We start from the raw sequence: 10824 nt of genomic DNA on the forward strand, positions 1-10824 counted from the left end.
GATTTGTTTAAAATGTGGCGTAGAAATATTTCTTTCTCTTATGCCTTCACTATGCAAACTGTAGCCCCAACAGAGCCCTCCCATGTATCAAAACCTTCAGGAGATTATTCTTCACTAACTAGAGCTTGGTCCATCTCAAAGGTTTAAATTTCAACCATAGTTTACTATCGGTCAGACCTTCAATCACTGGGTACGCACAAAGTATTATCCAATTGAAAATCAATGGAAAGCAGGAAAGGAAAAAAAATCATGGAAACAAACAACAATGAAAGAGGAATAATGGAAATAGGCCCACGATTCTAAAGTTGTCCTCTCATTATATACAATATGAGATTGTACTCTCAAGTAGGGTCAAAAGTGATGGCCACTTTGATACCTTCGAGATTAATTCTTCCCCATCCCCAATCATATCAACATAAATTAGCTTTCCCTTATGGGTAAATTAGCAATTAAGCACATGTGAGCTACTACATGTACAAAGAGGGAAATGTGAGGAGAACAACCACAAGACAACAATGTTGTAAAGTCTCCAAGGTGACAAAATATCACAATCAAAAGGGACATGCATGACCTGGGTGTTTTCTACAATTAGATCAACCTCACCATGGGGAAAAGGTAGTGGATTGATAGAGACACCAACAATTGAGAAAAAAACACCTAGTCGAGAATCAGAGTTTGATCTACGGTAAATAGAATGATGACTTATGAATAGATTCTTGTTTCAAACTTTCATCGTATTGTCTTATGTAGAACTTTTGTCAAATAAAGATATCTACTCCGAAGGACATGGCTATTAGAGTGTATGTGACTAGAATTTTACTTGAATTTTATTTTCATTGTCATCGAAATAGATATGATATTCATAGAATTTCCAATTCCTTCAATGCATCTTCTAAGTGTATTTATGTTTTCTTGTCACTACAATAAAACAAAATCAAGGAAGACATGTCCACCATATCGTGTATTATTGCACAATGACAATTATAAAAAATAGGAATATGATGTGCAAGTTTTGATGGAGGTTATTCCAGGAAATACCCTTGATATTGTTGTTAATATCCTACAAAAATCCCACTAAAATGACCTTGCATTCATAATTATTGTTGCTTAGGTTGATGCTGAAGAACATTGCATAGAGCTTCAAGGAAATACCTTAGCTCCATTGAGCTTGCTAATGATGGTTGCAGAATATTTCAGTCATATTGACTTGTCACGAGCACTACATACTATGATTAGGGTAGAGTTATAGGTATGCACATCAATGTTAGTCATATAAGTACAATATGTAAAATTAACTATAGGAATCCTATAATACAGTCCCTTGAAAATGGAATGCTAATACTAGTATAATTTCGAATGCACATTTGTAGCTCTCTGTAAATGAAATGAACCAAAGCAAAGAGATCATGCTACTTGTGGTAGTTCATGAACTTGTATTATAAAGGAAATGATAGAGAGTATTTTCTGTCTTCTTTCGGTTTAAATGGCTAAATTTTTTGTACTGCATATCCTTATCTGCAATTCATGGAAACTTGTCTTTAGATGTATTTTCTAAATTGAAAAGATAATTCTTTGCCCTTGCAGATCATTTTGGTGACTTGGTCAAGTGCCTCTGAAGAAATCTTACTTCTATGATTCTATCTAGTCAATCATTCTGCATATTTATGTTGCTTTGCACCTTTGATGAGGTTGAAGAGGCAAATAGAATCTGAAAATCTAGGTAAGAAAGACATATATATTTTGTATGAATTTTTTCTTGTTTTGATGATTTGATATGCATGTTTTTTTTGTTGTAGATTCTATTATCTATCGCCCGAAGAATACTTAGGTTAATTGAGAGGTAGCATCACATGATTTTGAGGGGTTAAATGTCTTAACACATTTCATAGATTTGTCAAAGTGGACATGCCACTGTGGTAATAGCTGCAATTATCTTGGACATCACAAAGATGACAACTGTGAACCAAAGAGGCCCACAATGCACAACACAAGGTATGACACTGAAGTCGCTAAGGATGTTAATTCTAGACTGAGGAAAGATACGATCACATCCACCTAGGGCTATGCACCTTGAAGCCAACTTCCAAATTTGCAAGGTTCTAGCAAAAGACATTAATTCCTAGTTGTAAGACCCCCTAACTGATATCTAAGTATCTTAGAGCCTATTGTTTGCAATGCTCGAAAATAAAACACACAAAATATTCATGAGTACTGCATGAGTTAGACAATGAGGATAAATGAATGACTTTTGCAATCATTTAAGGCATATGTCATAAAATGTTTCTAATAAGAAATTTTTGATAAGTGTCCACAACCCAAGGCATGTAAACTAAGTTTTTGCTCGAAACTAGTATAATTGCATAAAAGCCTCACCCATCTGTCAATATCCAATCAAAAAGTAATAATAGATTTTATGCCAACCGATCCCAATAACGAGTTGCATGCCACACTATTCGACCTAGGTGGGATAGTTCAGTTTGGACCAGTTGGTTAAAATAATTAATTTGCACAAATTCAAGAATTCATTTTGGTAACAGTTCGAAAGTGAGTTTACCTGGAATTAGTAGATTCCGCAGCAGCTTAAGCAGTAGGTCTAGTTCCAGGTGCAATTGATCCAGAGCCATTGAATGATCCAACAACTTACTTAGAAACAAAGGTAGAAAATCCAATCCAAGAAGCCTTGAGTAATATCTAAGTGAAACAATTGAGTTTGGGATTTGTAGAGATCATATAGTCCCCTAGTCCCCTGAAAGTGGATATCTCGCCAACTATGAGTGGGTTGTAATTCTAGTTTGATAGCCATAGAAATGAGTTTCAGTTGGCCCAGTGAAAACAGGGGCATCACCATCCATAACACCCAATATCACAGGCCAACATTATAAGCACCCTCATTTTGAGCTTCCATTTAGCTAGTTATAGCCTCATGCATAGTCCCACACACAAAAATATGAGCAAGGATATTTCCTGAAGGCGTGAACGCTGAGATTTTTTTTTTCCTTCCTGAAAGCCGAATGGGAATGTCAAGTTTAAGAAGGTGTCAGATGAAGAGCTCAACGAAATGTGCTTGACCATGGATGGTGGGCTCAACTAAATGTGCTTAATCAGATAACATTGAAATGCAATAAAAAAATGGAGACCCCATAATTCAATGTAAAATTACAAACCACTAAACCAAAAAGACAGATATTTTGGGAGTACTTTGCATGCAAGCCTCATAATCATTTATCCCACTTCACCGTGAAGTCCAATGCTATCAAGTTCCGCATTTGTTGCTGCAAGGTTTTCTTCAAGATTAAATGAGCATAGCTTACAGCTTTTGGTGAGAAGCGGTTGGGAAACATCAGTAGGAGGCAATTATAGTTTTAAATCACTAGAAATGCTAAAATATAAATCTATTAATCTTTCTTTGTTGCTGGAGAATCTTAAAAATAACAAGACAAACAGATAGAAATTTTCTGATATTTCTAAATATGAGATAGTTTCCAGGGTAATTCAATCTAAGATATAAGGCATTTACTGATAAGGATATACACTATGAATAACTGGTTTTTGTGTTTGTGATCTTACAGACAAATTTTGTCAATGAATATTATCCTTCTTTGAAGTGGAAGTGAAAATTTCAACACTTGTATTGTACCTCTCTTGCTTAACCAAGAGTTTTTAGATAAGATGCCATGCAATTGTCTTCATAAACATCTGCTCTGGTATTTTATGTGAGTGCTTTTGCAAGGACTAGAGAAAGGTGGAATTCATCTATCACTGGTTGAAAGAGAAGTATGTATTTTCATTCCAGTTACAAGTCTTTGAGCTTATAAGATATGGCAGCTTGAATTCTTGCTAAGGAAAAAGGTTTCCCTAGCAGTATCGACATTTTTCAACATTTTTCCAGCAAATGGCATTAGGTTGGATTCTGCCTTTTGGACCTGCACCAATAAATGGCATATCCATTTTAGTGTTGCTGATGCCTTTCAGATTTAGTTGGCCTCATGTTGGAATTATAAACTAAAGATGGAAACTATCCATTGAAAATTGAAAAGGCAACAAATAATTAAATAAACTAAACCATCACTAGAATACAACTCAGATCTTTAGGGGGGTAGTAGACCACTCTTCTCCAGGGGTTATATGATATGTTGGGATACTTGGGTCCTATAAGGCATATGCCTATTATTGTGTTTAGGATTGCTCGTTTTGGAATCTTGGGTATTTATCTCTTTTACATTGAGATTGAATAATGTTAAATATGTGATCAATACCATTGAAATCACTTCATTAACTCGCTCCTTGTTTCAGGGGAGTAGTTAGTAATTGTTGGTTGTTAGTTAGGATTTGGTGTATAAAATTTTAAATGTGAACAATTCCTACCGAGACTGGAATAGAACTCTTCTGGTTCTTGCAATCTGGTGAATGTGTAACCATTATATCTTCTTGATATAAATGAGTTGTATGGATAACAAAGGTTAAGGACATTTCCTCAATCCATGAACACTGATACAATACCTTCGATCACTATCGTGGCTTGGTTTTCACCAGGTGAGTAGAGTACCAACAGAATACCATCGTGTCAAAGAAATATTCTAATAGGCATTCCACAGAATATAATTTATTAATGGAAAGAGGACTTGGCACCATAGTTTGATTTGCCACCAAGAAAATGCAAGACGAACTGTCTAACTGTTTAACCTACAAATTTTAAATGAACCCTTGTTCTAGCCCAAAATGGTAAAATATGTCTCAATGTATTCTCGATTTCTTGAATCTCAAAAACAAATGTAGGTTCAAATAATGCGAATATACTATATGTTTCCATCTCATAATAACTCTCTAAGACACAATAATTTCAACAAAAGGTATATTTTCAGATCTTCAAGAAATCTTCCACAAGAGAACGAACGAATAATTGGATTACTTGATAGGGAAAAAGGAGAAATATGTATTGTGTTTGAGCATTTTGAGGAGAGCAAGAGAAGAAATGTAGACCTTGTCAAATGAATCGAGCATAGGACCATCGGTAACAGGCGGTCCCATGCCCCCTGCCCCTGGAAATATTCTTTGCAATCTCTCCATTGCTACTTCTACTTCTTCTTATACTACTGAAATGAACCTGCTGCCAAAATCCCAAAACCTCTCTCTGCACAAATTATACGGAAATGAATAGGGCCATCCGTAGCAGGCGGTCCCATGCACCCTGCCCCTAAAAATATCCTTTGCAATCTCTCCATTGCTGCTTCTGCTACTGAAATGAACCTGCTGCTAAAATCCCAAAACTTCTCTTTGTGCAAATTGTACGGAAATGAATAGGGTCATCTGTAGTAGGTGGACCCATGCACCCTACCCCTGAAAATATCCTTTGCAATATCTCCATTGCTACTTCTGCTTCTTCTTATGCTACTGAAATGAACCTGCTGCAAAAATCCCAAAACCTCTCTCTGCTTAAGCGCAAACTATAAGGAAATGAAAGAAGGGACCACATGACAGAAAAATATGTGATTGTAGAGAATTCTTAGGGGAATTAAATTTCATTAAATAAAATGTTGAGTCTTTTCTTTTGTTTAATAGGGGTATTTCTGATTATAAATAATTGTTAATGGTATGAAAATTGTTAGGTATTTGTGTCACCAAATATTATTTGAGGGGATCTTGGTGGATTTATCAAAAGTGAATTAGGGTGATATCAAACCAAGTTTTCTGTGGTTAACAAGTGTATAAAAATAGTAATGTTACAGTCATTATTTTTAATTAATTGTTTGGTTTAATAAGTATAATTAATTTATTGAGATTTTTAATGGTGTTTAATAGAGGGAGTCAACATGAGAAAGGTAATATTTTAGCTCTCGTATGTTTTAGAAAATTGATATATTTTTGTCCATAAACATTAGGGGTGGAAAAATAACATAGGTTCTAGAGCTAAGTTTGTTCCAACTTAGTTATATCTTGAACCATAAATTGGTGTTGACCTCATGGATATGATAGAGATTTGGTTGCTTGTAGGGTAGTCTTGTCATGAAATAAGAAGGGCAGACATCAAAATAAGCTTTGTGGTCAAAAAGTATAGTGAAGTAGTAATGTCATAGGATTAATGATCATTTCTAGTGAAATGTTTGTTTTAGTAAGGATAACTAATCTATGGAGATTTTCCATGATGTTCAATAGAGGGAGTCAACATGGGAAAGGTGATAGTTTGGCTCCCACATGCTTTAGAAATTGATCTCTTTGTCCATAAACATTAGAGGTGGAAAAAAATCCTAGGCTTTAGAGCTAAGTTTGCTCCAAATTAGCTATATCTTGAACCACAAATTGTTGTTGACCTCATGGATATGATAGAAATTTGGTGGCTTGTAGGGTAGTCTTGTCATGAAATAATTTTGTCAGTTATTATCTAGTCATATTTTTTAATCCTAGACTAAATTAGTCATTTAAGTTAGTCACTTTTGGTTTAGTCACTTGTTATCTAGTCGTATATTTTATCCCTAGACTAAATTAGTCATTTAAGTTAGTCATTTTTAGTTCGGTCACTTAAAATTGCTCAAATTTAGTAGTAATTCACTTGAAATAATTGTGGTGACTAACTTTTTTAGTCACCTAGTCATTAATTTCATCATTTTATAAAAGTGAGAGCAGGAGATCCCACAAACACAGAAAATGCATAAAACAAGAGAGAGACACATATATGCGTGGTTCACCCATTTTGGCCTACGTTCATGGAGAAACAACCAGTCCTTCCTTTTATATTATCTAGCAAAGTGAAGAGATACAACCTACAGTCGATCCGCTGTAATTTCCTCTTTGCTTTCAAACAACCTCCTCTCTTTCTTGCTCGGAATACACATATATTTAGCTGCAATATAATTCCCTCATATATAGTGAGGGGCTTCTTTCTAGGGAAAACAACCCTAAATTAAACGTAACTTCTACCATCAGATCATCTGCCTCATGAATGGGCCAGATTGACTACGAAATTATAATATTTTACACAACAATTTTACATCTATTTATAGCTTCGAGGGAAGCAGCATCCAAAGCCCTTTAGACGCATGAATACCCATATCAAGGGAGTGTATGAGAGTTTAATGGTCAAAAAACGCAATGGTACCCAATGGTTGGTTACCTAATTGGTGGGGATGGTTTCTAGAAGTATTGTTGTTGATGTGGAAGGTCTATATTGTGTGTTTCCATTAGTTCCACTTCCTTAAGGTTACTTAGGTTGTTGAATCATATCATAACAACTTCTCGTCGCATATTTACTAATGAGCCTCATCATTGGGTAACTATATGGACCTTAATACACCTCCAAGATTACTAAAATCAACTCTTCTCATAATTCCTTACATGTTTTAATTATATTTTGCTTAATGAGATGAGTAAAAGTAAGATGTTATGTCCAGTGGTCTAATGTGCATTGATTACAAGTTTTTGGGAGAAAATCATGGTAATTTGGCTAATTAAGGTGCAGGAACTCGAACGAGACAACAAGGAGAGATTATGAGAGATGGATATTCCTCATTAAATCCTCACTCATTCGAATATCCCTCAATCAAATCACACTAGCTCGGAGTTGCAAGAAGCCGAGTCATGGAGATCATGGGCAGTCGAGCCAGTGACAGTTAAGAACCAGTTCATCTTGATTTTGGGAGCCAAGCCTCCCTAGATTTAAGGAAGTTGTTGGAGACTTCAATTGTATAAATAAGGAGGCCTAGAGCCTCATTAGGATTCATATTTTTTATGTAAGAGCACTAAGCATTTTCGAGTTAAAGGATTATGGAAAAACACTATTATGTAAAAAATTTTATATGATAATGAGAATGAGAATTTCCTTGATCTAGCACTGAGTTGACTCAGAGGGATGAAGCTCTTGGGTTAGGGCCCAACCCTAGCAGTAGAGGTTCCTCTTATTGTACTTGTATGCTTAGGTTATTTCATAGATTAATTGTTGAATTGATTTTAGCATTGTTTCATTGCAAGTAGTGGTGAATTTGATTAGTTTTCTTCCATTTGTGCATAGCTTTAGCAGTAGATTTAGAGAGATAAAGGAATACAAAAAAGGTTGATAGCAGGTGGATTTTGCCTCACTCCTCCCTTCATGGGCCCTGTTTTGAGTAAAAAGTCCTATTCAGCCCCAAAAAGATAGAATTCTGATTTCTTATCGAATTTAGGCTTTTTAGCTAATTAGGCCAGCATCTTTTCAGTTTCAAGAATAGGTTTCAGTTTTTATCTCTGATATTTCTAGCCTTGTATTAGATCTCATGGTGTTTCACAAAATTCTGCAAATATTTCCATGCATGAACTAGGCAATTAAATAATGGAATTTTGTTTTCTTATGTTGATTGGAAATCTTTCTTGTTTGACATGATTCATGGGTAAATGCCAGTGATATGCGTATTGTAGGAGTTTCAACAGTGCAGGAAGATCTCATGTCAATAGTCCCAGTCTAACCTCATCCATCCATGATCACCAAGAGCTACTAAATCCATCAACCAATTTATCATTCCACAAGAATAACTGTCCATGTTTGTTGAGCAAATCCAAACATATTACAAACTTTGGTTTAAGTTCTGAGGATGTCCTAACCACTCCCTTGCCTTATTTCTTCCATAATTCACCTTCCCTAATCCCTATACCACCTTACAAATCACTCTTATTGCTTTCGTTCGGATCTTGTAGGAATATAGGGGATCCTGTAGGAGCATTAGGACATCCTATAGGTGCATTAGGACATCCTGTAGGACAACCTGTAGTGGCCTGTTTTGAGGATGATTTGTGGAAAAAGCATACAAAAGGATAGGAGAAGACCCCTACTTGCCTCCCAAGCCATATGACCTTTCACAACCATCTCTAACCCACCTGCCATACCATGAAGAATTAACATTCATATTTTCACCAAAAAGGACAAAAAGGAAAAAAAAAGGGTTATTGTGTTCATTCATATGCATAGTAGTAAAGTGTTTGATTATCTCAGATTGCATGCCTACCATAGTTAGGATTACACACATGTTAGCTTAGGATTCTTTTAAAGCAAGATCTCTTAACAAGTAGTTATATGAGTGGTGTGTTTAAAGCATTTATTCCAGTATTTCATTACTGTAGTAGACAGTATTTCAATTCTCTCAATTAGGGTAAAATCCCCCTTTCTCCATTGGCAATCAAACTTCTTCTAAATCAATAGAAGGCTGGTTTGAGAAACCCTACTGGTTTATTGCCAGCTCAGCAATGATTCTCCATTGGCAATTGAACTTCTTCTAAATCAATAGAAGGCTGGTTTGAGAAGCCCTAGTGGTTTTCGCTAGCTCAATAGTGACAAAGAGTGGACCCATTGCATCTACTTGTGTATACAGCACTATCACCTCCAAGTTTGTACAAACCCTGGGTTGATAAAGTAAAGTTGGTAGTAGGATTTGCAACATTCTTGCTGCAATACTGGTGCTCATCACTTTTTGGTGTTGTTGTCGGGGAGGTGTCTAAGTAGATGTGATTTCTACTTTCTTTCTTCCATTTCTTATCTCTTTCATTCTACTATTAGCTTCATTTTTTTTGAAAAAGTAATTGTAAGGTGGTTTTATTTCCTTTCCATTCTGTGAGCAAGATTTCATTCAACAGTTAGTTTCCATTCAATTTTTTATTTCAATTCTGCATTTAGTCTTAAATCTTTAAAAACAAAAACTCTTATTTCATGCCTTGTAGGAATAGGGATAACTTAGGAAAATTTCTACCAAATACCCGCAACACTTCAAACAACCAACCTTCCCTCCTCTTCAGTGGCTGTGAATTAGAGAATCCCTTAGGCAAACAACCAGAGATTCTTGAAGAGCCTACAGGGGGAGAAGAAGAAATAGAACCCATTCCAACTGAACTAATGGCTTAAAAAATAAATGACAAAGGAGATAGAAAAAGAATTGAGGGTGCTTTTGCCATCAGAGAAACCAATGGGGATGCTAAGATGAAAAACATAAGCCCATCTTCTCTTCCTCACTTCCATGGCCTAACCTCAGAAGATCCAAATACTTTCTTGTTTGAGTTCGTTTTCATATGCAGAACTTATGATTACACCATTGATGATCATAAGTTGAAATTATTCCCATCCACTCATAAGGATGCAACTTTGTGTGGTTCATGCGATTACCTAGGGATAACATCACCACCTAGGCTCAGATGCAGCAAGACTTTAGCAACAAGTATCGGGACTATTGTATGTCCAAAGATACTGAAGAGGAAATTTTTAGAATGACCTTAGGGCATTATGAGTCCTTAGAGGATTATGAGGAAATATTCTAGCTTAGCTACAAACGGGCTAGGTGCACACTTGTTCCTGAGTCATTGAAGCTAGTCCTACTCAAGTGGGTCAGGGAAGATCATATGGATACCCTAAACCTGATAGCTGGAGGCGGAATCTACCAGCTACCCTATGAAGATATCAATACTATCTTTAAGAACCATTCTTGGGCAGCTAGGAAAAAGGGTAGGGGTAGTCAACTAATGGCCAAATCATTCTCTTCCAGGACATTCATAAAAGGTCAAACTAGAAATATGGTGGAAGATTTCAAGAGTGAAATGTCACAAACTCTTTCCCTACATATGAACACTACGCACATCAAGAGAAAGCAGGAGGAAGCAGAGAGAGCATTACCCATATTCTACCCCAAATGCACAAGGAGACACCCTAGGAATGAATGTCCATTAAATCTAATACAAATTTGCTCGGTCTGTGAAGAAAACCACTCCACAAATAAGTGCCTTTCTCTACCTACATAAATCAAAGAAGGCCTCATGGGCCTTGACGGTACCAATAGGGCATGCAAGGGTCATCCTATGCATATTACAACCCTAACC

The 10824-nt window shown here is 36.0% G+C and overlaps 1 pseudogene; it reads left to right on the forward strand.

The window, feature by feature from the left end:
- The first annotated feature begins 360 nt into the window (after positions 1-360).
- On the forward strand, positions 361-1206 carry LOC149259153 (ATP-dependent Clp protease adapter protein CLPS1, chloroplastic pseudogene; annotated as a pseudogene).
- The last annotated feature ends 9618 nt before the right edge of the window (positions 1207-10824 follow it).

Source organism: Pinus tabuliformis, chromosome 6 (assembly GCF_031772625.1).
Source record: "Pinus tabuliformis cultivar Carrire ecotype Pingquan chromosome 6, CPIR1, whole genome shotgun sequence".
NCBI lineage: Eukaryota > Viridiplantae > Streptophyta > Pinopsida > Pinales > Pinaceae > Pinus > Pinus tabuliformis.